Source organism: Chenopodium album, chromosome 11, assembly GCF_948465745.1.
Source record: "Chenopodium album chromosome 11, dcCheAlbu1.1, whole genome shotgun sequence".
NCBI classification, from domain to species: domain Eukaryota; kingdom Viridiplantae; phylum Streptophyta; class Magnoliopsida; order Caryophyllales; family Amaranthaceae; genus Chenopodium; species Chenopodium album.
In genome coordinates, this window is record NC_137844.1 from 29,126,232 (window position 1) to 29,133,096 (window position 6,865).

At 37.6% G+C, this 6,865-nt stretch overlaps 1 long non-coding RNA gene and 1 other non-coding gene across 3 annotated transcripts; both read right to left on the bottom strand.

Moving 5' to 3' along the window:
• Window positions 1-447: 447 nt before the first annotated feature.
• LOC145569538 (small nucleolar RNA R71) lies at window positions 448-553 on the bottom strand. The gene has a single exon (XR_014096134.1). It is a non-coding gene; the product is annotated as a small nucleolar RNA R71 (small nucleolar RNA).
• Window positions 554-3,276: 2,723 nt separating this feature from the next.
• LOC145568778 (uncharacterized) lies at window positions 3,277-5,579 on the bottom strand. Of its 2 annotated transcripts, XR_014095949.1 has the most exons (4): window positions 5,253-5,579; window positions 4,730-4,819; window positions 4,358-4,405; window positions 3,277-3,707 (listed from the first exon to the last, which is right to left on the bottom strand). It is a non-coding gene; the product is annotated as an uncharacterized LOC145568778 (long non-coding RNA). The 2 variants fall into 2 exon arrangements; XR_014095948.1 differs by lacking the exon at window positions 4,358-4,405.
• Between the last annotated feature and the right edge of the window lie 1,286 nt (window positions 5,580-6,865).

The following is a 6,865-nucleotide window of genomic DNA, read 5'->3' on the forward strand; positions in this document are numbered from 1 at the left end:
TAGATGATCTTTGAGTCCTAGCACTTCAAGTGAAGAAGAACCACAACAAGAGGAACAAGCAAGAATGGGAGAAAATCCAAGGGTGGCGTTGAAAGAATTAGGGATTCCCGGTGCGTATAGATTTGAGAGTGGAATTGCTCCACGTACAACACGGCGAATGACTTTAAAATAAGACCGGTAATGATCACTTTGATAGAGAGGCGACAATTTAGTGGGGCCAAGCATGAAAGCACACCGAATCATCTCAAGGAGTTCGAAAAATATTGTAATACTATCGAGGTGAATGGAATTTCCCAAGTATTCACCCGCCTCAAGCTTTTTCCCTTTCCCTCATAGGGCGTGCCTTGGAATGGCTAGACAAGGAGGTCAAGCCGAATTTTCCAAGGATATGGGACGAAGTGACCAAGGAATTTCTGTCCCGTTTTTATCCATCAAAGAAAACGGTGGAGGCTAGAGCTTTGTTTCAAGGTTTCAAGCAAAAGCCTAGTGAGAGTCTCTATGAAGCATGGGAGAGATACAAAGAGTATCAAAGAGAATGTCCTCACCATGGAATTCTTACTTACCAAATTATTCAAATTTTCTATGGAGGCCTTAGTCCTCAAGGAAAATCATGTTTAGGTGGTGGAGCCGGAGGTCCTATCATGAATAAAACGGAAGAGGAAGTGGTAGACATAATTGAGGACGTAGTGAGGTATTATAGAGATTGGCAAGATGGAGAAAGTGAGTCAACTAGCAAGAGTAGTTCTTCAGTGTACTCGTTTGATCATCGAATGCAATCAACAATCTATCCTCACAAATGACAAACTTGGGGAAGGAGATGTTCGCTATCAAGGCGAAGTTGGAAAGTGCTACCTACCAAGTTTCAAGTCTTCCCTCCCAATCTAAGGGGAGAGGTATGTCCTCTAATTCTCAACCCCCTCCCTCTTCTAATAACATGCTTAGTGGATGCTTGTTTTATGATGATTTTGGATCGTATGATCATGATGTTTCTAATTGCCCTCATGCATGTATGGATGTTTGTGATGATCAAGATGGAAATGTGAATGAGCATGTGAACTGTGTGTCAAACAATAATGATTCTAGGTTTGAGAATCAAAGAGGTCAATGGAATAGGAATTATAAAAACCACGGAAATTTTGACAACTACAACCAAGGTGGTGGTAATAGGAACCATGGGAACCAAAATTCTCGAGGTAACTATAATAACCAAGGTTATAGTAGCCAAAATCAAAACAAAAATTATGGTAATCATAACCAAGGTTATGTTAACCATAATCAAGGTAGAGGTAATTGGAACAATAAAAATAGGGGAAATTTTCAAAATAACTCTCAAAGGGGTCCCCCACCCGGATTTGCTCCAAAGAACCAAAATGATAATTCCTATGTTCAATCCTCTTCTTCTTCTCACAGGACCAATTTGGTAGAAATCATTGAAAACCAAACAAAGTTGTTGAACACTTACATTACTGTAAGTGACAAGAAATTTAATGAAATGATGACTCATAATAAGATGCTTGAAAACCAAATTTCTCAACTTGTTAATGCTTTAAAAGACCATGCTAGTCGTTCTTCTTTACCTTCCCAAGGCCTACATCCCAAGAGACCGGTCAATGCTTTTGTTACAAGGAGTGGTAAGGTTCTTGAGGAGAGTTTGCCAGAAGAGTAAGACAAAGGAGGCCACAAAAGAAGTTTTGGTAGAAGATAAGAGAGATGGTGCATCTTTGAGTGAGGTTTAGATTGAGAAACCTGGTGAGGTGAGAGTGGAGAAAAAAATTGTGAAACCCAAGCTTCCTTATCCACAAAAATTCATGAGACACAGGTTAGATGAATAATTTGGAAGATTTATTGACATGCTCAAGCAACTTCACCTTTCTCTACCATTTACCGAAGTTGTCACCCAAATGCTCAACTATGAAAAATTCCTCAAAGACATTTTGAGCAGTAGGAGGACTTGTGATGGTGTAGAGACGGTGAACTTGACCAAGAATTGTAGTGCAATCATAATGAACAAGATGCCACCCAAGCTAAAAGATCCCGAAAACTTTTCCATCCCTTATGCCATTTACAAAATGCAAATCGAGAATTCCTTGTGTGACCTAGGAGCTAGTGTTGGCCTTATGTCATACTCGGTATACCAAAGACTTCAGCTAGGGGAACTCTTACCTACTAACATCACTTTGCAATTGGCCGATAGGTCAATGAAGTTTCCTAAGGGTAAGGTAGAGGATGTCCCTTTGAGGGTTGGGAAATTTGTTATTCCGGTGGATTTTATGGTGCTTGAGATGGACGAAGATGCTAACATTCGTATCATTCTAGGAAGACCATTCCTTGCTACTTCGGGTCCTATGATAGATGTGAAACGTGCTAAAATTTCACTCAAAGTAGGGGATGAGGTGATAGAATTTGACTTGAATGATAGTATGAAGTATCCAGGTTCTTTAGAAAATTGCATGTTGATTGATTCTCTTGATCATGTTGTGTCTTCCATGCATGAGCAATTGCTCACCTCTAACGATGCTCTTGAGAATGTTTTGTTGAATAAGGAAAAGATAGGTGCTCCTAGAAAGGAGATGGTTTTGTATGAAGATGTGCTCAATGGAAGCCTTGAGGATGTTGAAGAGCAAATGTGTATGAGCATTTCTAGCCAAGAAGCGTTGCAAGTGGCTACATCAAAGGAAGGTAAGGTGTTCCAATGGTTAAGCTCAAACCATTTTCCATCACACCTTAGGTATGAATTCTTGGGACCCAACTCCACCTATCCCGTAATTGTTAGCTCTTCTTTGAGTGAGCGCCAAGCTCAAGAGTTGTGTGATGTTTTGAGAAAGCACCAAGGTGCTTTGGGTTATACCATTGATGACCTCAAAGGTCTAAGCCCCGCTTTATGTACACATCACATAACCCTTGAGGAGGGTGCTCTACCTTCTATTGAGAGACAACGAAAGCTACATCCCCAAATGGAAGAGGTAGTGAAGAAGGAGATCACAAAACATTTCACTAGTAGAAAAATATTGATTTGCAACGGTTAAAAAGTATTTATTTGCTGCGTTTTTGGAGTGGTAGCAAACGCCAGGGCAGCAAATCAATCTATTAATTTGCGGCAGTTACAACCGTAGCAAATCAATCAATTGATTTGCTGCAGTTATGCCCATTTAACCGCTGCTAATTTACATTTTTTTATAATTAAATAATAACTTAATATTGCTACTTATTTTTAGTCTAAATTGCTTCTATCCAATCACAAATAACTTGCATTTGTAGAGAAATTGCACTAGAATATGCTACACAAACACTTATAAATATATAATCTTAAATGTTTCCATTAATAAAATTCTGTAAAATAACACTTTTAAAAAAAAAAGGGAGTACAATTGGAAGCAAATCAACATATTGCATGTACACAAGCCGCACAAGCTCAACAAGGTAGTAACATATATCATCAACAAACCAAATTACAAACTTGGAGATCGCATGTCCAAAGAATAAGAGGCGGCAACAGAAGTGGTGTTGAGCAAGCAGCAACAAGAACAGCGTCCCATAGGCAGTAACAACAACATAAGCACTAGCAAAAGTAGCACGAGTAGTAGCTAGCATGGCATTATGAATGTTTACAAGTTTCGTAAGGAATACAAGTGTTAAAAGTTAGACCCCGTCATGGCGTTGTATGCTAGTTATTGTTCCCTAAGTTGTACAATTGTCCCAGCAGATATCTTGTCAAGGATAAGATAATCAAAAAATAGTTAAGAAGTTGATTACAAATAGTGAAAATGAAATATATCACCTCAAAAAAATAGTTAAAAAGTTGATTACAAATAGAGGTTATATAGAAATCTATCGTAACCCTTCTATATATTTATGCAATGTCAATTAGTGGCATGGATTACCTAAGGTGGGTTCATCTACCAGGAAATCCCAGTTGAAGGAACTTATGGATTTAGCACTTTGCTTTAAAAGGAATAAGGTGAGAACACACTAGAAGTCAGCCTCTTTGGTCTCCTATGCCTACTTTGGTTGGAGAGGAATGACTATTTTTCGGAATAAGAAAATAGATATAAACTTGTCTTCATTTAAAATGGGAGACACATATAAATCCTCCAACTTTATACTTCCCGCACTTAATTATTCAAAATTGGTGTCCATATAAATAGATGGATTATTTTCACCAAAAATAGGAAAATAAACAAGTGTAGAAACTTGATTTAGAAAAATAGGCATACATTCCGATCTATAGATCAGATTGTAGTGCTCATTCATGAATGAAAGCAAACAATTTAAAACAAAAGTCAATCAATACTACTTAAGCAAATACATCTAAAGAAAACATCAATTAAAGAATGCATCTCTGGTAAAAGATACTTACATCGAGGGAAATTAATACAATTTGAGCAAAGGGACAACAAGTCCTTTTCTACAGAGAAAAACAATGATAAATATTTGCATATTAGCCTAGTAATAAGAGTGCAAAGAGCTTAGCATAAAATTTCAAATCCTCATGACATTCAAAATTTCAAGCTGACACTAGTAGAAGAGCTCCAAAAAATTTAATTCTCAAGTTCCTATAGTTACCAAGTACCATACAGACAAAAAAAATTCAGAATACTATTAAACATGTAGCATAATTAGAAAACACACCAGCACCAATACCATTCACAAACTAAAGTATTAAAAAAAATCATAAATTATGTTATAAACTTATAATTGTATAACATAGAAAAAACAAGAAGATTAATACCTACTATCTTCATCAATTGAGGTACAATGAAATCTCAATACCAAACAGTTTCATCAAGGGATTAGGTCCAACAATAGCACAAAAGCTTGCCTGAAATAAGAAACCATAACAAAAGAGGTGACAAGCTAGTCCTCTATGATATTCCGATTCAATATAATCTTGCACAAAATATGAGATACAACCCAACAAAATTCTTAACTATAAATTCTCTATAATCATTAATCATAATACATATATTTAGCAAAAATTCAGGACAAACAACATAATTAACAACACTAAGATCAAGAATAGCACAAATAAAGCTTAATAATCAAATAAAACTTCAAACATAAGAAAATTATAAATCAATTAGCAACACTAAGATCAAGAATGGCACCAGATCTACTATTAATGATAATGAACAATCAATTATTAATCAAATAGCTTTAGTTAGAATTATTAATTAACCTTAGAATTTCAAACATAAGCAAATCTAACTGAATCGTTAGCAAGCGAGAGAAAAAGAGGTTACTTGGACCAGAACCTTAGAGAAGGGCTTTATAAATGAAGGATTTGAAGGATGAAGTGACATAAGGCCATGACTCCATGAGGGTGACCAACGCGACGGTGAAAAATGACGATGGTGGTGGAGAAAAAGTGAAGCATCGGTGGTGGGGATGATGGTGAGTGAGATCCTCAAAGCAGCGCTGTGAGGGTAAGCAAAACGCTAGTGAGGGTAACAAAACGCCGGTGAGAGCGAGTAATAGATCTGATGAAAGAGGACAGTGAGGTTGAAAGAAATGTTAGAGAATTGAATTTTTTGGGTAAGGGTCTAAGGAATGAGTTTAGATGTAAAGGGGAGATGATTGATTTGCTGCGATTTTACAAGTTTAACCCCTGCAAATTAATAGTTCTAGTTAAAAGAAGTTGTTAAAAGGAAAATTTGTCAATTATTTTGCAGCGAATTACAATAAATGCAGCAAATAAATAGCAGCAAATAAATATTTTTCTTGTAGTGTTTGGATGCGGGAATCATATTCCCCATCTCGAGTTCTAAGTGGGTCTCCCCCGTTCATGTTGTCCCCAAGAAGGGAGGCATGACCGTCGTCGAGAATGAGAAAGGTGAACTCATTCCGACGGGACGGTCACGGGATGGAGGATGTGTATAGACTATAGACGTCTAAACACGTCCACCAAGAAAGATCACTTCCCCCTTCCTTTCATTGATCAAATGCTTGAGAGACTCATGAGGCACAAGTTCTATTGTTTTCTTGATGGTTATTCGGGATTTTTCCAAATCCCTATCCACCCGGATGACCAAGGGAAAACAACCTTCACTTGTCCTTATGGAACATTTGCCTATAGGAGAATGCCGTTTGGCCTTTGTAATGCTCCCGCAACATTTATGAGATGCATGATGAGTATATTTGGAGATATATTGGAGGAGGAGATGGAAGTGTTGATGGATGATTTCTCCATAGGAGGTGTTTTATATGAGGCATGTCTTGAAAACCTTGAGAAATGTTTAGCAAGGTGTGAGAAGGCGAACTTGGTTTTGAATTGGGAGAGGTGTCACTTCATGGTGGAGGAAGGCATAGTCCTTGGCCATAAGATTTCTTACAAGGGGATAGAGGTGGACAAAGAAAAAATTGAGGTTATTGAGAAGCTTCCACCTCCGGTCAATGTGAAAGGAGTGAGATCTTTCTTAGGACATGCCGGGTTTTATAGAAGGTTCATCAAGGATTTCTCGCTCATTGAAAAGCCCCTCAATGATCTTCTTCAAAAGGATGCCAAGTTTGTATTTGATGATAAGTGTTTGGAGGCATTCAATAAATTTAAGAAGGCTCTAATCTCTACTCCTATTGATCAAGCCCCAAGATGGGATTTACCTTTTGAGTTGATGTGCGATACGAGTGATTCGGCAATTGGAGGTGTCTTTGGTCAAAGAGTGGAAAAGAAGGTACATGTAATCTATTATATGTCCAAGACTCTAAATGGTGCTCAAAGGAACTACACCACAATGGAAAAGGATTTTTTAGCTATTGTTCATGCTTTCGTGAAGTGCCGTTGTTATTTGTTAGGTTCCAAGACGATTGTCTTCACGGATCATGCGGCTCTCAAGTATCTTTTTTCCAAGAAAGAGTCCAAGCCTAGGTC